Here is a 24,629-nt window from a genome sequence, read left to right as displayed (position 1 = left end):
AACAGTGCACTTCTTTGCTAAAAAAGCTTGAAGACCAGTTCTCTAGCTCTCCCCTGGCAAGCAGGGGGCTCCCTCAAGCCCTGTGTGTAGAATAATTGAGGCCTTCAGCTACTGTAAAGACACTGCCTGGGCCTGGGAAGCTGGCATCCGAAGCAGAGGCAGCTTCTGAACACCACGAGTCTGCTGACCCCTCTCACAACATCTCTGTTTCAATCTGAGCATTTTTACTTAGGTCAAATGACCTTGAAGTCCTTTCTGGATTCTCTGGATCTCGATGTAGACCAGTCCTGAGGAGCCCACTTGGCACAGGGCAGGCCTATGGCTTCCTTCAGGTCCTTGGGATGACAGACTCATCAGTTTTCATTCCAGTCCCGAGGAAGGGCAGTGCCAGAGAATGTTCAAACTACCACACAATTGCACTCATATGCTAGCAAGGTAATGCTCAAAGTCCTTCAAGCTAGGCTTCAACAGTATATGAACTGAGAACTTTCAGATCTACAAGCTAGATTTAGAAAAGGCAGAAGAACCAGAGATCAAATTGCTAACATCCGTTGGATCACAGAAAAAGCAAGAGAATCCCAGAACAACATTTCCTTCTGTTTCATTGACTACACTAAAGCCTTCAACTGTGTGGATCACAAAAAAACTGTGGAAAATTCTTAAAGAGATGGGAATACCAGACCAGCTTACCTGCCTCCTGAGAAACCTGAATGCAAGTCAAGAAGTAGCAGTTAGAACTAGACATGGAACAATGGACTGGTTCCAAATTGGAAAAGGAGTATGTCAAAGCTGTATATTGTCACCCTGTTTATTTAACTTCTATGCTGAGTACATGATGTGAAATGCCAGACTTGATGAAGCAGAAGTCAAATCAAGATTGCTGGGAGAGATATTGATAATCTCAGATATGCAGATAATACCACCCTTACGGCAGAAAGCGAAAAAGAACTAAAGAGCCTCTTGATAAAGTTGAAAGAGAAGAGTGAAAAAGCTGGCTTAAAACTCAGCAGGAAACAATGGAAGCAGTGACAGACTTTATTTTCTTGGGCTCCAAAATCACTGCAGATGGTGACTATAACCATGAAATTAAAAAACACTTGCTCCTTGAAAGAATAGCTATGACAAACCTCGACAGCGTATTAAAAAGCAGAGACATTTCTTTGCCAACAAAGGCCTGTCTAGTCAAAGCAATGGTTTTTCCAGTAGTCATGTATGGATTTAGAGTTGGACCATAAAGAAGGCTGAGCACCGAAGAATTGATGCTTTTGAACTGTGGTGTTGGAGAAGACGCTTGAGAGTTCCTTGGACTGTAAGGAGATCAAAGCAGTTAATCCTAAAGGAAATCAACCCTGAATATTCTCTGGAAGGACTGAAGCTAAAGCTGTAGCTCCAATACTTTGGCCACCTGATGCAAACAACTGACTCATTGGAAAAGACCCTGATGCTGGGAAAGATTGAGGGCAAGAGGAGAAGTAGACAGCAGAGGATGAGATGGTTGGATGGATGGAGAAGTAGACAGCAGAGGATGAGATGGTTGGATGGGAGAAATTGAAGGAAGAAGGAAAAGAGACTGATCTCAAGGGGCCGCCAGGTGCCAGCAGTGGGAGGGAAGATACAATTCAAGCGGGTTGAATTGCGTCCCCTAAAAAGATGAGTCCGCATCCTGACCTCCAGTCACTGGGACTGGGACTTTATTTGGAAAGGGGTCTTTGTATATGTAATTAGGGATCTCTCAAGATGAGGTCATCGTGAATACAATGGCTGGTGTCCTTACACAAGGAGGAGAGGATGCAGTGACAGAGAGGGCCACGGGAAGAGGCAGGCAGAGGCTGGAGCGATGCCGCCACAAGCCAGGAACGCTGAGAGCCACCAGAAGCTGGAAGGGATGTGGACACAACCTCCCATGGAAGCTTCAGAGGAAGCGTGGCCCTGCTGACTCCTGAATTCAGGGCTTCCAGCCTCCAGGGCTGTGGGGTAATAAGCTTGTGTTCTTGTGTGGTTGTTTGTTACAGCAGCCCTGGGAGACTAATACTGGCGCTGCACACTTGTGTGAGCACAGTGACCGAAAGGAAAGCTCTTTCAGAAGTTCCCATCAACCACACGCTCTCCCTGAGCGGCCGTTTCTGCCTCTGTAAAAGGAGGCGAGTGCTTCCAGCCCTGATGAGATGATGGCTGGCAAAGGGCCTTGTCAGCAGGGCAGTTCTGATGGGGTGGGGGAGGCGCTGTTACGGATCCCCAGGGTGAGTCCTGGCACCTCTCCCGGCCTCAGTTTTCTCAAAGTGGAGCTGGAAGCCCTGCCCTCATGATGCCATTGCAGGAGAGATGAGAGGTGGGAGGGCTCTGATGGGTTAAGTTAGGGCTGCGTGCAAGAGAGCTGAGAATGCACAGCGCCCTGAGGACTGCTGTTAAGTGGAGGTGAGAGTTTCTTTTGCACTGTTTTTTTTTTAATGGTTTTATTTATTTTTAAATGGAGTATAATTGCTTTACAATATGGTGTCCATTTCTGCTGTACAACAACATGAATCAGCTACATGTATACGTATATCCCCTCCCTCTTGGGTCCCCCTCCCACCCCTGCCAATCCCACCCATCTACGTCACAACAGAGCACTGAGCTCAACTCCCTGTGCTATAGAGCAGCTTCCCACCAGCTGTCTGTTTTATACATGGTAGCACATATATGTGGAGAAGGAAATGGCAACCCACCCCAGTGTTCTTGCCTGGAGAATCCCAGGGAGGGCGGAGCCTGGTGGGCTGCCGTCTATGGGGTCGCACAGAGTCGGACACGACTGAAGCGACTTAGCAGCAGCAGCAGCATATATGTCATCCGACCCTCTGCCTCCCCTGCTGCGCCCACAATTCTGTTTTCTACATCTGCATCTCTATTCCTGCCCTACAAATAGGTTCATCTGTATCATTTTGCTAGATTCCATATATGTGCGTTAATATATGATATTTTTCTCTTTCTGACTTACTTCACTCTGTATGACAGAGTCTAGGTCCATCCCCGTCACTACCAAATGACCTCTTTTGCACTCTTCAGCCATTGGACAGCCTTTTGAACAAAGAAGGTGGTCTGGGCCCACCCAGGAGGAGCTCGCTGGCCCCCAGAGGAATAGGCATCTGGTTGGGAAAAGTACGTTCCTACATCTGCACCCTAAAAGTGTAGATGCCAGGGAGAGAAAGAAGGGAGACTCCAGGTCACATGGATGGGGCGGGGCTAGGTTCCCAAAAAGGATGATTTGAGTTATGGTTTACAAGGTGTCTGAATGAGAAGTGACATTTATGACTGTCGTCTCCTTTCTTCCTGGTCTACCTTTTATCCACCTGTTGCCACAGAGAGGCATGCTGAGCCAAATCCAACATGGGCAATTCCACAAATGGAGGCACGTGAAACAACAAAACCCAAAACATCACGTTCAGAATACATTCTGAAGGTTACAGACCACTTCCAAATGTACCTGTGGTCACCACAATACCCAAAAAGGAAAGAGGTTATGATCCTGGCTCTGTAGATAAAAAAACAAGAGTCAGAAAAGTGAAGGAACTGCTCAGGGCCACTTGACTCCAGGTGCTCTTTTTCTCTCTCTTTTTCTCTATTTTTTTTTTTTTTTTTTTTTGTCGGGGAGGTGGGAGGTCAAGCCACATGGCTTGTGGGACCTTTCCCTGACTGGTTGGTAAAAGCAGAGTCTCAACCACTGGGCTGCCAGGGAATTCCCTGCTTTGCTCTTCCCAGGATTCCTCATGCCTTCCTGCTGCCTCACTGGGTAACTGGGGGCCTGTGTATCTCCAGGAACACCCCATAGCTCACATCGCCCAACAGATGTGCCCTCAAAATCCTCCAAGGTCTCCAGGTGTCAGCCGGGCTGTCCAGCCCCTCCCCTCCGCTTGTCCCCACCTTGGCACCTGGGTGCAGCTTCTCTTCCTGCCTAGAATGCTTGTCCTAGGCACTAGTGCACACCCCTGTCCTTCCCAGGCTTCCCATTTCCTTGGGAGGCCCAAACCCAGTACAGAGTCCTGAGGTCCTGGTTCAAATTCCAGCTCTGCTAACTCATTGCTGTGTGACATTGGGCAGGTCACTTCCCCTCTCTGGGCCTCCATTTCCTCACTTATGAAACAGGGGAGTTGAACCCAGTATTTCCTAAGTTCTTCATACGGTCTAAGTCTAAGCCGTCTGGCCCCTCTCCCCCTGCTCTGCTCTCCCTGAGTCTCACCATCCCCAAGAGCCTCTCATTCCTCCACATCCTTCTCCAAAGGGCTCCCGTTTAATCATTCAGCTTAACCTTAATCTCCGTAAGAGCAGAGGTGGGTATTTGTGGCACGTGCTGACCAGGTGTTCTGCCAAGACATTCTGATTGATTAATCAGTAATCCACTGACCATGTCTCTTTACCTTAGTAAACTCTTATCATTAATCTTCCCTCTTTAGTTTCCCAAGCTGCAAACCCAGAGGCCTGCAGTGACTGGGAGTCTGCTGGGTCACTGCATCTCTATTCACCCTTCCTGCTGTCTGTGTATGACTGTGGGGTGGGTGCCTGTGCCAGCCACAGTGTCTACAGGGTGGGGATGAGGCCAGCTGTAGGCTTCAAGTGCCTCATGACCCATTCTGTCTCTGAAGCCCATCACTGCCATGGCCATCAAAAAAAAAAAAAAAAAGCACACACCCTTTGCCTTCCCCCTTCAAAGAACTTCATATCTCATCTGGTGCCCTAATACCCTTTGTAAGGCAAAGCCAGGATTGTTTACAAGGGACCTGTGCCAGACCACTCTGAATTCAGCAAAAGCTAGGACAGGCTCTTTTTTTTTTTTTTTTTCATGTTTAAATTTTTTTTTAATTTTTTCCATTTATTTTTGTTAGTTGGAGGCTAATTACTTTACAATATTGTAGTGGTTTTTGCCATACATTGACATGAATCAGCCATGGATTTACATGTGTTCCCCATCCCGATCCCCCCTCCTGCCCAGGACTGACTCTTTGTTAGGATCTGATTTGCAAAGGATGACTGCCTGCCTGGTTGTGCAGCCACATCACTTTCCCTTCAAGAACTTAAGTCTGAGAGGCCAGGTTAGTACACACCCACTCACCCACCCCCTTACAAGGTATGTAGCTACAGGAAAAGCTAATAAGCCAGATGATCAATAGTGTGGTTGAGGATCCATAAAAAGGCCTTGGGCTTCCCAGGTAGTTCAGTTGGTAACGTATCCACCTGCAGGAGACCTCAGTTCCATTCCTGGGTCGGGAAGTTCCCCTGAAGGAGGAAAAGGCTACCCACTCCAGTATTCTTGGGCTTCCCTGGTGGCTCAGATGGTGAAGAATCTGCCTGCAGTACCAGAGACTTAGGTTCGATCACTGTGTTGGGAAGATCCCCTGGAGGAGGGCATGGCAACCCAGTCCAGTATTCTTGCCTGGAGAATCCCCATGGACAAAGGAGCCTGGTGGGCTACAGTCCATGGGGTCGCAAAGAGTCTGACATGACTGAGCGACGAAGCACAAAAAAGGCTTTAGAGATCAACTGCAACCCACTCACCGTAAACTGAGACTCAGAAAGGACAGCGATTTGCCCCAGGTGACAGAACTAAATGGAGGCTAGAGCCCAGGTCTCTGGACTCCAGGTCCAGGGCTCTTGCCGCTGCTTGCACAGCTAGCAGACATGGCAAAGAAGGGAGCAGAAGGAGCTCAGAGAGCCTGGGGCCACAGGTGGGATGCTCCTCCACATCAGTCTGGGAGTTCAGAGTTCCTCTGGGAGGAGGAGGGCTGAGGCCGCAAGGGGCGGCAACCTTGGGTAGCCAGGGCGTCTGGGTGGTGAAGGTGGTCATGGGGGTGGTCGGGGTGCGTGTCGTTTTTCCTTTGCCCTATGTGTCCCTTTGACTATCACCGTGTCTGCTGAGTGGCAGAGGTCCAGGTGGAGCACCTTCCGGACCTGAGAAATGGGGGCCTGGGGAAAGGGTGAGGGTGGCAACCCCCCTCTCGCTGGGGCACTCCTCAGACAGCTGGGTGGAGCTGACCACAGGGGCCGCCAACGGCCCAGAGCCCCTCCCACGGGGGAGAGGACACTGGTGGGGTGCGGCTGCGGGTGCCCGGGGTTTTTTTCCCTGTGCTCCACCCCATGCGTTCTTCTGAAGGGCAGGCTCAGTGGCTCTGCCCTCCAGGAGGCCTCGGAGCTCTCAGGCCTCTGTTCCTAGAAGTGGGCGTGGAAGCTGCAGGGGACAGGGGGGCCCATGGACCCCTCCAACTCCACTTGGGCGCCGGGCTTGGCTCGCACCTCAGGCTGGCGAGGGGCGGGGCGACCCCTGGGAGGTCACGGAGTCGGGCGTGGGTGGCTCGCTCTTAGGTGCAGGCCCGCAGATGCGAGCGGAGCCCCGCCTCGGCTCCGCCCCCGCCCGCCCGGCCCCGCCCCACGCGGGCGGGGTGGGCGGGGCCCGCGGGGAGGCGCGCCGACCGCCCGGCCAGGTGCAGCGAGCCGGCGTTCCAGCGGCACACGCGGCCGGGAGGAGTCCAGGTCTCCTCCTGCTGGTGCTGAGTCCCTGCGCCCTTTCTGCCGGATGCCCGGGACCCTCGGAGCCCAGGTAACCGAGGGCAGGACTGCCCCATGACGCGCGTCCTTCCGCCTCCCCGTCCACGCGCACCCCACTTCGGCCGCCGCCCCCTCGGGCTCCCTGGAGTCCGGCGGCGGCTCCCCGGGCGGCTCTTGGAAAGTTTACTCCGGGACGGCCCTGCACCCGGCGGCCGTGAAATGCAGCCTCTTTTGCCCCCACTCCTCCGCGAAGGTGGGACGGCCGCTGCCCTGGCACAGGGTCCCCGCTAAGATCCGAGTGAAGTTTGCCTTCTAGCTTTTCCCGTTTCTCGCTCTTCTGAGCGTTTGCGTCCCTCCCCCTTGTTCCTCGATTCCTTAAGAAAAATATATATCCTTAGATGGGGAAGGCAGAGTTGGCGATTTCTTAAGGGATGTTTACGTTTGTGCTTCCCGCCTCCCCCGGCCAAGATGTATGATAGGAGGGAGACTCGGCTGAGCCAGACCGGGTGCGGGTGAGGGGGCAGCCCTCTGCCCGGTGGAGGTGGGGGTGGGGGTCACCGTCAGGACCCTGAATGACTGGGTGTCCAGCCTCGAGGAGTTCTGGGCTTCTATCTTGCCTCCCTCAGGCCACAGCCCTGCTGGGCATCCTCCACAGCCCCCCTCCCTCCGCTTCCCTCTCCACTCCCCTCCTCCCTCCCCCACTCCTCAGGATGATCACTAAGGAGAGAGGGTAGGCAGAGGGATAGAGGGTGGGCAGAGGCAGGGATTAGAGCGAGCTCTATAACCCTTGACCATTTGAACAGAATGGGCTTCCTCTTGCTTAGGCTGCGAGGAGCGCTCAGCTGTGTGTGAGGAAGAGGGTAAAAGATGGTCCTAACTACGCAGAGGTAGAGAGAACAGGTGGAGGAGGTCAGAGGATAAGAGAGGAGCTAACAGCACTCACATGGGCACTTCCCTGAATTCACCCACCACCACCACCCCCGCCCCATTAACCAGTGAGGAAGTAGGTCTTTTTCCATTGTCAGATGGGCAAAAACGGAGGCTCCAAGAGGTTAAGTAATTTGCTGGAGAAAAGTGGTGGACTTGGACCACAAACCACAGTCAGATTGTTGGTTCTCCATTTTGCTGGGCCCCTGATCATCAAGGCTTCATTTCGTCTCTCCCTCTCTTGAGGTTCTTCCCCTGAAAGGGGTAGGAAGCACACCTCCAAGAAGAATTAAAATCTTGTCGGGAAGCTCTTCCAAGAGAGGGCAAGCTCCTTGCTAAGCTACTGTAGCCCAGGTGGCGCTAGTGGTAAAGAACCCACCTGCCAGTGCAGGAGACAAGAAAGCGGGTTGGATCCCTGGTTCAGGAAGATCCCCTGGAGGGAGACATGGCAACCCACTGCAGTATGCTTGCTTGGAGAATCCCATGGACAGAGGAGTCTGGCAGGCTACAGTCCATGGGGTCACAAAGAGTCAGACACGACTAAAGTGACTTAGCATACACACATAGCCATAATACCTGATGGTGCCCCACAAGAATGGAATGAATTAACCTGAAACAGCAAAGACTCTTTTCCAGCTGACGGATCTTTGCCCTTGTGGAACAGAAAGGGCATTCTGATAAGTCAGACCAGAAAGGTGTCCAATGCCTTTCCTGAAGGCCCTTGAAATCTTTACCCAACTTTTTTTTTTTTTTTAAGCCAGTGAGCATGTCCTTAATCCCATCTGTCTTTCCAGACAGCTGGCCTTTCACTTTACCCTCCATCCACTTCTGGTTAGGCTAGGAGAAGCAGCAGGTAGTGGGTTACATGTCCAACATGGCCTTGCTCTAGGACGGATGCAGAGGGTCTTTGGCCCATCTATACCAAAGTCTTACCCATTTCTCCAGGAAATCTTATTTGGAAATGCTAGTCTTCATTCCCTTCTTCCTCTCCTTACCATTCCATGGGACCACCACGGATTTAGGGAAAAGGACTCAATTTCTTCATCTGCAAAATGGGAACAATAGACTGCATGGTTTCATGCAAGAGTATGTAGTCCAAATGGCTCTGTAAGCTGCAAAGCAAACAGAGGTATTTCCTCACATGTTGGGTCTGTTGGCCTGACCTCCTCAGGTGGGCTGTAAATTCCTTCCAGGAAGTGATCACACAATTTGATGTCCCTCTAAGAGCACTCCTCATAATGAGCACACAGTAGGTTCACATGAAGTACCTGTCAATCAAAAATAATCTCTAGAGGAAGAGAAATGGCTAAAAATTGGTGAAAAATCACCCCTCTGTAGCCATGTAAGGAGAAGGGATACTCTACAACACAGGGGAGATTCTAGGAGGGACGGGAGGGGTCTGAGATCCAAGGCTGGCATCGAGTGGAAAGGCAGGGAGTAGCAGACTTTCTATGGCAGTGCCCTGAAGACATCTGAAGCTCTGCCAGGAACCCTATAACCTTGGATTCCTTAGCAGACGTGGTGTCTGCTTTGGCCTGAGAACAGACCAGAATACCCAGAGCTGGCCAGTTCTGCTGCTTGGGGAAGGCCACTGAGAGCATAGCTGGGATTCAAGGCCCTGCATTTTGCCTCCGCCATCACCCCCACCCTTCACACACACACACACCAGTGGTTCCTACACTCATAGGCCCTGCCCGGCTTCCTACTGCCATTCCTGGCTCTTAATGAGAACCCAGTGGAGTAAGAGCTTTAGACCCAGAATCTCTCAGCTGGAATAAGCCTTAGATTTCACAGTCTTACACCTCTTCTGTGCTCTCCTTTCCACAGCACTATCACCATCTAATATCCTGTATGTTGTTCGTTGTTGTTCAGTTGCTAAGCCATGTCCAACTCTTTGCAACCCCATGGACTGCAGCACCCCAGGCTTCCCTGTCCTTCACTATCTCCTGGAGTTTGCTAAAACTCATGTCCATTGAGTCAGTGCTGGCGTCCCACCATCCCATCCTCTGTCACCCCCTTCTCCTCCTGCCCTCAGTCTTTCCCAGCATCAGGGTCTTTTCCAATGAGTCAGCTCTTTGTATCAGGTGGCCAAAGTATTGGAACTTCAGCACCCGTCCTTCCAGTGAATGTTCAGGGTTGATTTCCGTTAGGATTGACTGATTTGATATCCTGTGTATTTCACCTTAAAAGTCTTGTTTATCAACTGTCTTCCCTGTTAGATTCCATGAGGGCAGGGCTTTCAGGCTGTTTTATTCACTACTCTACTTCCAGGAGCGAGAGCGGTGCCCTGTGTGCAGTAGGTGCTTATTTCACGTATGTTGAATAAATGAACACGTCCAGGCCGCCCTTCCTCATTGTACAGCTGGGGAGACTGAGGCCTGGAGATGAGGAGTGACCTCTCTTTCTTTTTATTTTTTTTTTATTGGATTATAGTTGCTTTACAGTGTTGTGTTTATTTCTACCATACAGCAAAGTGAATCAGTTATGGTTTTATATACATCCCCTCTTTTTTGGATTTCCTTCCCATTTAGGTCACCACGGACCAGAGATCCCTGTACTATACAGTAGGTTTCTCAGTACTTATCTATTTTATACCAGTGTGTGTGCTAAGTCACTTCAGTCGTGTCTGACTCTTTGTGACCCCATGGACTGTAGCCTGCCAGGCTCCTCTGTCCATGGGATTCTCCAGGCAAGAATACTGCAGTGGGTTGCTGTGCCCTCCTCCAGGAGATCTTTCCCACCCAGGCATCGAATCCCCATGTCTTCTGTATTGGCAGGCAGGTTCTTTACCACTAGTACCACATGGGAAGCCCATTTTATACATGTGGTATTTGTTTTTCTGACTTCACTCTGTATGATAGTCTCTAGGTTCATCCACATCTCTGCAAATGGCACAATTGTGTTCCTTTTTATGGCTGAGTAATATTCCACTTTATATAGGTATCACATCTTCTTTATCCATTCCTCTGTTGATGGACAAGGAGTGACATCTTGAAGGCAGAGGTGGAGCTTTTCTTGGTTGGATTCGAGTCAGTTCTAAGCTGGGTCTCTGTCCCAGGCACCAGGTTGCTAGGGGTGCTTAGGAGCTGCCTCAGCAAGAACCTTCAGGCCAACTGCCTCCAGTTACTCAGGGGGGAGCTCCTAGCTGAATATATCACCATCCACATAGAGTGATTTGAGAGAGCCAGATGGGGAGTGCTCCCCATCAGACCCCCATCCCCAAAGAAACTGCTGCTCTCCAGAGGTGGGCTATGCCTCTGTTAGTGGTGAAAACAGTGCCCTCTCCAGGCAACCTTTTCAAATCCCCCGGGGCCCTAGAGACCGCCCCCCGCCCCCCAAGAGGACCAAAGTGAAGTCCCTGATGGCCCTGGGGAAAGAGATGAATCTTTCAATCTGCTGGGGGAAGGATCACAGACCAGTCTGAGAAGGTGCAACCAGACATGTGGGCCTGGAAGAGTAAGGACATTGTTCTGATCAGGGCGCCTGGCTCCAAGGCCTCCCTTAGGAATCCAACGAGTGGTTTACTGGAGGCTCCAAGAGCTTGAATTTCCAGGATGTTGTGTCGGGACAAGCGGATTGGAGAAGCCTGGGTGTGTGTGGGTGGGGGTGGGTAGGGTAGAAGCTGGAACTTTCTATGAGATAGAAAATATGGGAGATACATCCACACATTCACCAGCACTGAGCAATTTAAACCTCCCTTGCCCTGCATCATTCTTCCAGCCACTGTTGTTTCTGCAAAGGACTTTTGTCTGTGTTCTAAGGGAAACTCAAGGCCATGTGGTGTTTATTGGAGGAAAAGACACTGATGGGAAGAAACCCTCCCAAAGAGGTTATTGCCGGGCCAGGAGATGAGGTCCCTACAGGTGTCCCTCCTCTTCACACTCACTGGAAATGTGGACCCTGCCTTTTCTAACTGCTGGGATGAGCAGGGCTGCAGTTTTAGTCATAGTAATCAGCATTCACTGAATGCTAATTGGGTGCCAGACACAGTTCTGAGTGCTTGTCCTAGGGAATCCTTACAACAGCCATGAGGTTGAAACTGTATCATCTCCATTTTATAGATGAGGAAACAGCCTCAGCAAGGTGATATAACTTTGGCCAAGATGACAGTTGCAGGGAGAGGGGTAGCAGAATTAGTCTGGCTCCAGACCCTGCAGGAGAAGGCAATGGCACCCCACTCCAGTGTTCTTGCCAGGAAAAATCCCAGGGACAGAGGAGCCTAGTAGGCTACAGTCCATGGGGTCGCGAAGAGTCGGACACGACTGAGTGACTTCACTTTCACCTTTCACTTTCATGCATTGGAGAAGGAACTGGCAACCCACTCCAGTGTTCTTGCCTGGAGAATCCCAGGGACAGCGGAGCCTGGTGGGCTGCCATCTATGGGGTCACACAGAGTCGGACACGACTGAAGTGCCTTAGCAGCAGCAGACCCTGAAGCCTCAGCCTCCATGCCATGCTACTGCAGTCAGCCACATAGGCCACACAGACAGGACAGAGAGCCTGGAGGCCAGGAAGGTATGCACACACATGGAGACAGGGGAAGCAGATCCTGTGCAGGCCCCCACCTCAGATCCATAGGGAACTCTAGCATTTCCCCTGCTGTTGACCTCCAGGTCTTCTCCCATTAGCATTGTGATTTGCCAAATTAAGAGTTAGAATTGATGTTGGGAGAGGGACTCCAGAAGTTGGACCTTGAAGGATGTGTGGGGGTTTCCAGCACATTGGGAAAAGTGGGGAGGACTAGAGCAGGGCAGGTAGAGGGAACAATGCTAATACTTTGTGAAGAAATGAGTCTGTAATGGGGACTTCTCTTTCTGAGGCCACTCTAGTTCCCTCCCCCCATTCTTGTCCCTCAGCCACTCCTTATGGGCTCTCTTCCTGTGAGGAGGGGAGACCCTGACATGAGACATAGCTCAGACACTCCTGTTCCTTGCCTCCTCTTTATCACCACCGTCACTACAAGTCTGGTGACTTTCAGCAACAGTGGATGGAAAAGTTTGCCTGTTGTGACATGATGTGAGTCAGCCTTTCATGAATAACGGGGGTTTCATCATCAGTGCTGTTGGCTGGACCTACACCCTAGTGTCTGATCTGTGGTGGGAGACATAGTATTGGCTTCTGGGGTAAAAGGACAAGGATGACTCCAGGTGTTATTCTGAAATGGCATCGAGGAGCTCACAGGTGTGAGAGATACAATCATTTTTGGCAGCCAGGGAAAAAGCGTTCCCCCAAAGCAGCGATTCCAGGCGTGTTTTCCACCCGTGCCCTGTCCTTTTACCCAGGGTTTATCTTACAGAGTTGCTCCCTCTTCCAGCTTTGACCCCAGGCCAGGACCACCCCAGAGAGCCCTGTGAGGACTTACACGGTAACTTTTACCTAAGCCTCACATGGGCATTTTGCCTGGGCACACTGTAGCCCCTGAAGACATTCTTCCTCTTTGGTTATGTGGGAGCCCTGTGGTCAGGCCGGCCCTGGTGCGATGCAGTGGAGCCCGCCGGAGGCACGGAGCCCAGCCATCAGGAGTTGTCTAGATCTCAGGGTCCTGAGTCCCTCTACCTGGCCAGCTGGCCACCAGTCTTTGAGTCAGTCGCAGGAGTCTTGGGAGCTGAAGGCTGGAGTGGCTGGTGGGGAGCCCTGGAGACTCTAATTCTGACTCAATCTGACTCACAGTATGGTTTTGGCCCTGTCCCTCCCTGGGTAGCAGTTTCCTCATCTGTAGAAGAGACAGCTTGGCTGGGATCAGGGACTGTTGACACTCTGGACCAGAGACTTCTGTGCTGCCAGGCTGGCCCGTGCTTTGACGGCAGCCTCTACCTTCTAGATGCTGGGGACCACCTCTCTCCCCTTTCTTGACGAACACAAATGTCTCCAGATGTTGCCAATTGACCCCTGGCAGCAGAATCACCTCTAATTGAGAACCATGGGGTTAGATGATCTCTGAAGATCCTCCCAGTGACTACCCTCAGGACCAGGAAGACATCTCTTTCAGCCCCGTTTTGGAAGTGAGAACTATGTGTATGTGAGGAGCCCGTCCATGGGGTCTCCAAGGGCTTATGGGGGCCGTGTGAGCTCTGAGAACAGGAAAGGCGCTGGGCCCACTGGTCCTCTTGCTGGGTCTCTTTGCCTCCCAGACCTTGGGTTGCATAAGAAGGCAGGGGGGCGGGAGAAGCAGGCGTGTGGTCGGCCCAGGGACTAAGGTCAGCAGCCTTCCAGCCAGTGACTAATCATCTCTACATGCCCTGAGGAGTTGGCTCCTCCATGGTCCCCTTTCCTGCTGCCCTGGAAGGGGTCCCAGGAAGTGAATCAGTGGCCACCCGCCATGCAGAGGAGGGAAAGGCAGAGCACGGGGTGGCAGACCCGAGGGCCACGTACTCTTACCCCAACCCAGCCCTGGTTTTATTGTGTTTATTCCTCCTGAGTTAGTTGTTTATTAACCGTCCATGGAAGCCCCTTCTGACCTTTTTGCTTCATGGAAGGGTGAAGATTTATCTTCTCTAGGAATGGGAGGAGTTTGTCAGTGAGTCTTAGTAGTAAATCACTGTTCTGAGGGCAACAGGCTGTGAAATTTGGGGTGGTATGAACCCAGAATGACTGGTTTGGGTTATTCATTCTTCTGATTCTCACTGAAGGATGAGAGACTGCTCTGGATGCTGCAGAAGGAGCAGGGAGTCAGACACAGCCCTCTCCAGCAGAAGCCTTCAGTCTGGGAGGGCAGAGGTCAGTCTGTAATTGCAGTGCCCAGAGGAGGGTCTGGTCAGCTCCACCCAGGGGGTGAGGAAGGGAATCGGGGATGGTGGGTGGGAGGTGTGCCTGGGTTTGGGGAGGTAATGGTGGCGTGCAGGGGATTTCAACAAGAAGAGCTTGGGTGTGAGTTTTGGTTTTTGCCTTTTTTGTGGGTGGTAAAATGTATACAACATACAACTTAATTTACCATTTTAATCATTTCAAAGCATGCAGTTCAGTATCATTAAGGACATTCACATTGTTGTACAATCCTCCTCCTCATCCAACTCCAGAACTCGTTTCACTTTACAAAACCAAAACTCTGCCCGGGAAGCACTAGCCACCCTTTCCCTCCTCCCCTCTGCCTCTAGTAACCACCATGCTGCTTTCTGGGTACCTCATGTAAGTAGTCTTTTTTTTTCTTCTTAGCAGAATCTTATACCATATGGGTTTTTGTGTCTGGCTTCTTTCACTTAGTATTGTGTTTTAAGGTTTATTGGTGTGGTATACATCAGATTTTCTTTACTTTTGAAAGTAGAATGAGATTCCAGTGTTCAATATACCATGTTTTGTTTATCAAAGGACATGGGTCGCTTCCACCTTTAGGCTCTTGTCAGTACAGCTGCCATAAACATGTGTAGACAAATATCTCTTTGGGTCCCTGCTTTTAGTTCTTTGAGATATGTCCCCGGAAGTGGAATTGCTGGATTCAACGGAAGTGGTACATTTCATTTTTTTGAGGAACCACTGTACCATTGAAGAAGAAGAGTTGGAACTAGATCTTAACGATGAACATGGGCTCTTCAGGCATCTAAGGAGAGGAAGAGGAAGGGAGGGGGACAGGAAAGGGAAGACGGAGGGGCGGGGGGAGGGCCTGGACTGCGGCAGGAGACAAGAGGCACAGAGGTGTTTGTGCTTGGGGCTGGAGGCGGACCGCGGAGGGTGAAGGGTCTTGGATCAGGCAAGAAACTTGGGCTCCACGCTGTGGGCCGTGAGAAGCCCTGAAGGGGGTTTTAATCAGGAAATGATACAGGCCTGTTGTCATCTGAGATGGGCAGAGCTGAAAGTGATGTCACACAGGGCCTGGCAGGGAGAGAGGCTTAAGGCAAGCGCTGGAGCCTGGTGTCTGAGTTGGGTGGAAGAACGGGTGGGTGTGGGTGGGCTGCACAGGGCACCCGGGTCTGTGCTGGGTGAGTAGTGGTGAGGCTACCAGATGAACTTAACAGGAGGAGCGACCAATTTGACAAGATGAGGAGGGCATATCCATTGGCTTGAAGGGGCCTGTGGAACCACCTGGGTGGAGACAGGATTTGAGGGGTGTGCAAAGCTACGCAGAGCTAGGTGCTGCAGCAAAGTGGCAGAAGCTGGTCCAGGGCAGGGAAAGGACTGCCGTCAGGTGGCACAGAGGATCCCCCGAAGTTGGAGGCCAAGACACGCAGAGAGTGCCCTGCTCAGTACTGCCCATTCCTGCCCTGAGTATTTTGTATCTTTCCATATGTTTTCACTACCAAACTCAAGGCTCTGAGTTTGAGGCTGGGCATGGGAATTGGAGATATAGAGATAAACCCAAGCCAGTGACTTTAATTTATTTATTCATCTCATAAGGCTTAGAAGATGAAACTTGGCCAATACCTTTGCACAGGTAAATACTGACACGATTGTGATAGGTGCTCTTCAAGAGAAATGGAGCATGCTATGAAAGTATGTCATGGGACGTGATTTAACCTAGGGCCGGGGCTCGCACATCTCCACTCAGAACATTCTGGATCAGATAACTCTTTGTTGTGGGGACCGTCTGGAGTGTTATAGGATGTTTAGCAGCATCCCTGGCCTCTCCCCATATACCCCAACCCCAGTTGTGATCACCAAAAACATCTCTAGACCTTGCCAAATGTACCCTGGAAAAAATCACCCTCACTTGAGAGTCATTGGCCCAGGGACTAGGAAAGGTCTCTTAAGGAAGTGGTGTTAATCTGAGTTCTAGAAGATAGATAAGAATCAAGATAAAGCAGGGATGAGGAGTGGAGGAGAATATTCAAGGCAGAGGTAACTGGAATGCAGAGGCCCTGAGCTGGGAAGGCTTCCATTAGATGGACGGTAGTGGAGGAGGAGAAGAGTGGCCAGGTTCGAGGGATATGCAGGAGGGAACACAAGCAAGGAAGCCATCCAGGTATTGAGGATGAAACTGGCTGGAAGCTGATGAATTACATTTGGGGCCTATTGTGTGGGAAATCCCAGGGACTCATCCAAATGGGGCCCTGAGCTCAGAAGAGAGGTCCAGCTGGAGATGCATGTTTGGGAATGACATGCGTGTAGATGACAAGCTTAGCCTTGGGTAGACCAGGTACCCCAGGGGGATTGTGGACCGCAAAGAGCAGAGCAGAGAGGAGGGCCTAGAGGTGAGCTCCAGGGGTGCTGGCATTCAGAGACTGGGTCTGGGGAGGCAGCCCAGAGACTGAGCAGGGAACTGGGGAGTGGGGTGCTGGGGGAGCCCGAGGATGATGAAGGAGGGGGGACCTGGCCTGCAGTGAGTCACTGGAGCCTTCAAGGAGGGTCAGGACTGGGACATGGCCACTGGATTTAGAGACCAGTGACTTGGTCAGTCTGGGATCGCGGAGGAAGGGCCAGGAGGGGATGGGGACAGCTAGCAGACAGCCTTTTCCAAACGTGTCAGCAGAAGGTGAGGAGAGAGTGTAGAAACCAGAAGGAAAGTGCGATAGGGAGGGTTTTGTTTATTTATTGCATCTTGCTTGTTTTGCCCCCACACCCACCTTTTTTTTTTTTTTTTAGAAGAAAAATATACATGGTTCAGAATTCAAAAAGTGTAAAGATTTCACAGTGAAAAAGTCTCCACACCCATCTCTTTTGGCCTCCAGCGCCCTCTGCTCCTCAGAGACAACTCTACCAGCTTCTTACATATTCTTCCAGAGACATTTCATGCGCAGATCAGTAAGTGCATGTATGATCTTACCCCCAAAAGTTAGCAACACTGTCTGCATTCTTCTGTCCCTTATTTGGTCTTTTTCCACTTAGCTTGCTCTCTGTTTTTTAAAAAATTTATTTCTTATTTATTTCTTGTTTTTGGCTGCACTGGGTCTTTGATGCAGCGCATGAGCTTTCTCTAGTTGCAGTGAGTGGAGGCTCCTCATCATTGTGGTGCATGGGCTTCTCATTGCGGTGGCTTCTCTTATTGTAGAGCACAGGCTCGAGGAGCTTGGGCTCAGGTTTAGTTATCCCGCAGCCTGAGGGATCTTCCTGGACCAGGGATTGAACCCAAGCCCCCTGCGTTGGCAGGCAGATTCTTAGCCAGTACCACTATGGAAATCCTCCACTTAGCTCTTTTGAGAAGCTTCCAGATAAGTTCATGGAGAGCTTCTCCATTCTCCTTTACAGCTATGTAACGTTCCATGACATGGATGGCATGTAGTTTAGTTAACAAGTCTCCTGTTTGGGGACATCACAAACAATGTCCCTCTGAATATCCTTGTGCTTTAGCCAGTTGCAGTGTTAGTGGGTGCGTGTGGGAAAAAGTCTCAGAAGTGGCATTGATGAGTCAGAAGCTTTGTGTGGTTTGTGTTTTGAAAGTTATCAGCAGATTGCTCTCCATAGAATTTATAAGAATGTTCACTCTTATCGGTAGAACACAAGGATGCTCATTTTTCTATACCCTCCAACATAGTGTTACCAGCTTACTGATATTTGCCAATCTGGAAGACAAAGATAGTTTCTTGACGTCATTTTAATTTGCATTTTTCTTGCTCTGAATAAGGCTGAACATGTTTTCATAGACGAGAGCCATGTGCATTTCCATTTCTATGAGCTGTCTATTTGCATGTTTTACCCATTTTCTGTAAGGTTATTGGTCCTCTTCTCACTGAATTAGAGGTGATCTTTGTGTATTGGAGAAACTAGTCTTTTGTCTGGAATATAAAATACAAGCATTCTGCCCCACCCCACCCCCTACACACACACACACACAGTTGATCAGGGCAGTTTTTTTGTTTTTGCTGCTATGTTTTCAGAATTCTGATGTTCACTGGGGTGGGGGGCGGTCCCTGGCTCAGGGTTCCCCGAGGAAGTGTTGGAGTAGGTTCCACATTAGGACCGGGACCGGAAACACCTCTTCCTGTGCAACAGGCAGAAGGGCAGGTGGGATGAGGGTGCTGGTGCCAGGAACTTGGTGGCAGCAAGTTTTGAGAGAGAAGGCAGATATTTGAGTCCACTGAGGCATGGGATTGTGTTAACAAGGTGTCAGAAAGTTAAAGAACAGAACTACAGTATTAGCAAAGAGTGGATGAACAAATGCTGGAAACAGCTAGATGAGGGGAAGTGAGGGGATGGGTATTCTGTGTTTCCTTAGATAGTGTATTTTTCTGTTTGGCATGTGCTAATCAGTGGGCCGAGCTGATGGCCAACTCGGTTATGTTTCCCCTGTGATCAGACTCCATACTCTGAATCCCCTACTTATCTCACTCTCACACGTGCCATATATTTCCCCTGCCCTAAACCAGCCCAGTGCCAGGTCCCAGGCAACTAGAGACAGCCCCGATGCCCCCACGTCTGCTGGAACTATTCGAACCAGCCAATCCTGAGCGGCCCTGCCTGCCTTTCCCATGGAAACCCCAGCAGAGGCTCTGCCGTTAGGCCTACCCCTCGCTCCTGCCTCTGCCTCTTGACCAAAGCCTCGTGCTCCCTGTGGTCCTGTGTGCTGTGCTGTGCCCCCATTCTCTTGGGAAATGTAAGTAAGGCATTCTTTCAGTGTCACTGACCTCCCTATGTGCCATGCAGACCCCTTCATGAATTAAAATCCTGTGGGTGCGGTTAAGGCAAGAGGGACCCTTAGAAGGACAGAGCATGAGGGTGAGTAAACCGCAGGTCCCAGTGGGCCTGCAGAGCTGTCAGTGTGCGTGCTTCAATAAACAGGCTCTCGGTGTGGACTTCTAGAGGAGGTGTCTCAAGATGAGGATAGCGTTCATGGAAGGGCAGGAACCCAGACAGGGAGTCACAGGGAACCGTGTAAGTGCAGGTGGGTGGGGGGTGATCAGAACCGGGAGGCTGGAGGAAAATGTACAGAGAAGGTGAATCCGACTGCATATGGGGAAGGAGGGAACGATGGGGTCAAAGATACAGGCTGGGTCCTGTGGGTGCTTCTTGGAAGATGGTTTTTAAATTCCCAGGAGCAATCTGACTTTACGTTGATTCCCTGTGTGAGTCCAGGGTAGGGCTCTGGAGCTGATGAGGAAAGACCTGGAAATGACATGAGTCCAGCTCTGGCCTTTAGTGTCGGGTTAACTGTTAACCTGGATGTTAAACTGTTCACCCTGGATGAACTCAACTATCCGCCTTCGCTCCTGAGCCTTGCTACCACCACCTCCTGGCACCGGCACCGTCCTCCCGCCCTTCTGCCTGTTCCACTGCAGAGGTGCACCCTCCTGTCTCTAGTCCCCCCGCCCTCTTGGTGCTTTCTGCCTCCCCCATGAAAGTCCCCTCATCCTTGCCAGAGCCTCCCTCCCCTGGGATCAGGAGCCCATCCGGTTCTTCCAGTGGCATTGGATTTGAGAGGAGAATTCTTGAAGACCAGAAAGGCTTTACAACACGGAGAGAGAGAAATAATGGTAGAAGGATTAGCAATAGCACTGCTGTATTGGGGCTGGGGGCTGTAGTCCACAATGTCTCAGATCACACAGTATGTGTGTGTGCGTGTGCACCTGGGGAGGATTTGCCTATTCTAGTCATGCTGGTCCACCTCCCAGACCTGTGCTTTAAGTCAGTAAATCCACTGGAAGTTCACAGACACATGCTCACACTTGGCCATCACTCAGGCTACCTGGCGATTTTTCTCTTATTGTTGCCTCAAGAGTTATTGACCTTTTGAGAGGGGAATTTGTGGGGAAATAACCTCATGTTCAGCTCGTGTTTACCTTGCTTTCTGAACTCTGACCTGGGCTGGGTGTCGTAGGTCTTACAAGTCTGTTGCGTTTGTTCTGCTTCCCCAGCAAAGACACCATGTCCCCCTTCTCCAGAAGGCTCCATCGCCCCAGATGCCAGTGCAGAGAATGAAGGGAAGCCAGCTGGGCTGTGGTTGGCAGAGACGACTTCTAGAAGCAGGAAGAGCTCGAGCAGACCATGGGTCTCCTCAAGGGGGAAGGAAGGGGCGGGAGCCCCACAAGACCAGGTGTCCCAGGGGAGCTTGTGCATCAGGCCCCCCGGGGTGCAGGAAGATGGTGATGGCTGCTTTGGGGGTGACAGGTGAGCTGTTGGCAAGGGATGGGGCAGGAGACAGGGAGCCCCTGTGGGCTCTATCAAAGTGTTTCAGCCTCTTTGACAGGCAGGGGAGCCTTGGGGGGCTGCTAGCTGGATGAACTGTGGCTTTGCACTTCTGCGAGGGATGATGAGGCTTTGAAAATGCTTCCAATTGGGCAGGTGTGGTCCCTCAAGTATCCTTCAGTGGCCCTTGGGACAGAAAACAAGTGTTTGTTTCCCCAGATCAGGGCCCAGTAATGCTTCTCGCTGGGGCCCTTTCTTATGACGGGCATTGTTGGGGAGCAGTGGCTCTGAGAAGGGCCCCAAGAAGGGAGGGCATCTGTTTCTGAAATATGAGGCATCAGCAGTTGAGTTCTTTGACGGTTTTGGTACGCATCCTCTCTAGAACCCGAGAGGTTTTCAATGATTTGAAACCATTTTTTTCAATGGTTTGGAAAAAAAAAATTGTAAATAATTTTTGAAAAAGGAAATTGTGTGAAGGAGGATGAAACATTTGGCTTAAACGTGAGGCTAGGGGAGGACTTGGGAGGAAGGGAAATTGGCTGTTGTCTTTGTCCCTCCTCCCTCTTGGACTGGTTTGCTTTAATCGTCACTGTCCTCCCAGAGACAGTCCTTTGAGTCCCTCAGATGCCCAGTTGCTGGAATCTTGCTTCTAGGTTGTCCCTTAGCAAGACTGGAGGCTTCTGGGCTTGCCCTAAGACCAGCCTGCTGGATGACCTTGAGCAGGCCTCCTGACATCTCTGGGTCCTGGTTTTATACCTTGTTCTCTTCTGGAAGTATTAGTTTTGTCCTTTGGGTTGTGTGTGTGTGTACCTGTGTCCTCTTAAGTTGCTTTAGTCATAGCCAACTCTGTGTGACCCCATGGGCTATAGCTGGCCAGGCTCCTCTGTCCATTGGATTCTCCAGGCAAGAATACTGGAGTGGGTTGCCATGCCCTCCAGAGGATCTTCCCGACCCCGGGACTGAACCTGTGTCTCTTACATCTCTTACGCCTACATTGGCAGGTGGGTTCTTTACCACTAATGCCTCTCGGGAAGCCCCTTGGGTACTTTATGGTCTCCTGTTAATGATCAAGTTTTTGCTTATCCCCCTCCAGATTTCCTTCAGGGCCGGAAAAGAACAGAAGGGGAGTCTGAAGAAGTGAAGTCCAGTGGTCAAGCTCTCAGGGGCCGCAGGCCAGGGAGGGAAGGGTCAGGGGACACAGTCCCTGCGGTGCCTGGGCCTCCACCCCGCCAGCCTGGGTGTGCTGTGAACACCCTTCCTTGTGCAGAGGCCTCCCATTTGACTTTCAAAGAGAAAACACCTGTCCTGATAAAGCGGGCCTTGTTCCATTCAAGTTGGCTTTGTTCAGGCTCCTGGGCTCAGCTCCTGTGTCCTGCTGGTGTGGGGAGGACAGAGGCTGGGCAGGGTCTCTGGGGGGTTGATCAGAGTAGATGATCCCTGCTTTGGGAGGGCCGACGTGTTTGGCACACCTGGTGGGGCCCAGCGTGTGTTCACGCTGGTCTCTGAGCGCCTCCTGGTGCCGGCGAGCCTCACCTCCTCAGCGTTCTCACTCTAGGATGTGGAGACGGAGGTGCAGATGGTTACGTAGCTCGTGGGGTCACCCGGGCCTCCCAGGGCCACTCAGTCAGCCGTGACCAGGCCCCCTGACTCCCTGCCCAGTGCTCTCCCCACAAAGACGGGCCTGTGTTTATGACGGGCCTTTGTTTATGACGGGCCTAAACAGAGCTGGGTTCTCTGCCTGTGCTCCACCCCGCCTGCTCAGATGTCTCCCCCAGCTGACACACGTTACTGTGGCAATGAATTCTGTCTGTGCTGAAAGGAAGACTGGGACTCGGCATGAAAAGTTAGAGGGAAAAAAAATTCTTCCGATGATTCTGCTACTCCCATGACGCCTCTCCTCTCCCCAGAGTATCAGCATGTTCCTTAGGGCCTTCTTTAAAGACTCAAAGACGTGAACCTCTCATGGTGAAATCTCTAGCCTCACAGTGTGGAGGGTAGCCCCGACTGACACTGCACAGGCGACCGCCTTCTTACACGGATGCCGGCCTGTGTGACGTTTCTAGGCCAAGAAATGGGAGACCCATCTTCAGGCATGTTTCCCCCTCGATGATCCTTCCTGCTTCCCAGTACTCTGTGGGACACTGTGGGGACACGTGATGGGAAGGGGCATGTTAACCCTGGACATGATTTTTCCTTGCTCACTTTTCATTCAGTCTGCCTGAAGTGCAGGAGACCTGGGTTCAATCCCTGGGTCAGGAAGATCCCCTGGAGAAGGGAATGGCTACTCACTCCAGTATTCTTTCTTAGAGAATTCCGTGGACAGAGGAACCTCGTGGGCTACAGTCCGTGGGGTCGCAGAGAGTCAGACATGACTGGGTGACTTTCGCTTGCCCAGCTTTCCACCCCTGGGCAGAGTGCATCACCGTCTGCAATAACCAGAGGCTGTCGGGACTTTGGGGGCAGGCAGGGATGGCTGCAGCCAGAATCCACACCCACTGTCGCCGGCCGGCTGATCCAGCACTACTTGCCTCTGGCAGGTCCTGCGGGTTCTAGGCCAGCCTCCAGACAGGGTGCAGGCCAGCCTGCAGCCTCGGGGGCCTCTGGCAGCAGAGGTCAGGCAGGGCAAGGCTTAACTATTTACACCTTCCCAGCTCTGGCTGCACCTTCTTGGGGGCTGATTTGAAGGCGCCTATAATTATTCTCATTCTTCCTGGTATTTTGAATAATTCATTTTTCTCAGTCCTTAAAAAAAGAAACAGCCCTGTGCTTAATAATACTAGAATAATGACCTTGTGTCACATTTTGCCACTGGGGCTCTTAATCTACTGCTGCATTCAAATATTGTGAAATGTGTTGCTTTTGACTTTGGGTTAGCAGGAAAAATAGTGTCCTTGTGAGGAGGAAGGAGGATCTGTTTTGTGGTTTCCCTTGTAGCCTTCGACAGCCCAGCCAGGAACATCGTCCATCATAATAATGTCATACAGGCAGGCGACTTTATGGACACTTACTGTGCATCTTGGCCTTAACGCCGGCTCTTGTTAATGCTTGAAACAGGCCAATGACATAGTCACTCTGAGGATTATAAAGGGTCTATGCAATGTAGGAGAGCCAAGTTTGCTGGATCAGGAAGATCCTCTGGAGAAGGAATTCCCCAGGGGACTTTCTGATCCCTGCTTTAGTATTCTTGCCTGGAAAATTCCACAGATAGAGGAGCCTGGTGGTTTACAGTTCATGGGGCCTATAAGAGTTGGATACAACTGAGTGACTAACACACACACACCTGGAAGCCGATTGTGAAAATTCTGTGGAGTGTAAAATGCCCATAAAAGTCTTGGAATAGACCAAGTGCTCAGTAAGTAGAATTTCAAATCAACACGGTCATCCCTATTTACAGAGGAGGAAAGTGGGGCCTAGAGAGACCTCAGGACTCAAAGCCAGGTCCCCCTGACCCCAGGGCCCAGACTCTCTCGTCACGGATGGGAATAATTGTGTATTACAGAGGTTTCTGCCATTTGAGCTTCTCACTGTCTGTGGGGCCACTTGTGAAGTCACGTGGGCCCCGTGTTCTCCCCCTCCCCGCTGGGCCCCACGTCCTTCTCTGATCCCCGATGTCCTCTAGTCTCCGCTGAAGGTCTGGGCACATGCCAGTCCCCTGCCGGGTCCATGTGTGACTTCCTCCTGCCAGTTACACCTCCCTGGCTGCCCATGACCATTTCACCCTTGATTGTGGGCTGTGTTCCCTGGGTAATAATTACATGAAATGGCTCACTTGCCAGTTCGATCAGTAAATAATTCCCCCCCAGTCCCAATGGGTGAAGCTCAAGACTTAATGATTGCCAAGGAAAGCTGCTCAGAATGCAAATCATCTGAGGAGGGAGGCAGGAGGGAATGCTGAGCTCCATGACCCGGAGGAAGGGTGCACCCGGGGGCTCCCTCTGCCCTGCCCCTGCCCCCAGCTGTCCTCCCATCTCTTGTCTCTGGGTTCAGCAGCAGCAAGCCTCCCTGCTGTGGCCGGCCCATTTCCCCGCTCTGGGCCTTTGCTCGCAAGCTCCTCTCCCTTCCTCCGTCTCTGCCAAAGCAAGTGCTCCCCCTCATTTGCGGTCCACCTTCAGTGCTGCCTCCCCCTGGGAGCCTTCTCTGACTGCTCCCACATCCTTGCTCTGGGCTCCTTCTCAGGACTCCTTGGGCCACAGCACAGG

General features: G+C 51.4%; 1 protein-coding gene across 5 annotated transcripts in view; it reads left to right on the top strand.

Moving 5' to 3' along the window:
* Positions 1 to 24,629, top strand: part of PAQR5 (progestin and adipoQ receptor family member 5) — a 122,005-nt gene that overhangs the window by 24,096 nt on the left and 73,280 nt on the right. The window contains exon 4 of one of the 5 annotated variants that reach the window (XM_061157981.1): positions 20,160 to 20,412. The exons of 3 other annotated variants lie outside the window; for them this stretch is intronic. The gene's annotated coding sequence lies outside the window, so the exon portion shown is untranslated. Of the gene's footprint in view, positions 1 to 6,438; positions 6,566 to 20,159; positions 20,413 to 24,629 lie in introns of those variants that run through there. One more of the 5 variants, XM_061157982.1, reaches the window with a different exon arrangement.

This window comes from Dama dama, chromosome 12, assembly GCF_033118175.1.
Source record: "Dama dama isolate Ldn47 chromosome 12, ASM3311817v1, whole genome shotgun sequence".
NCBI classification, from domain to species: Eukaryota; Metazoa; Chordata; class Mammalia; order Artiodactyla; family Cervidae; genus Dama; species Dama dama.
The sequence above is the reverse complement of the archived record's forward strand: the minus strand, read 5'-3'. Positions and strand labels throughout refer to the sequence as shown.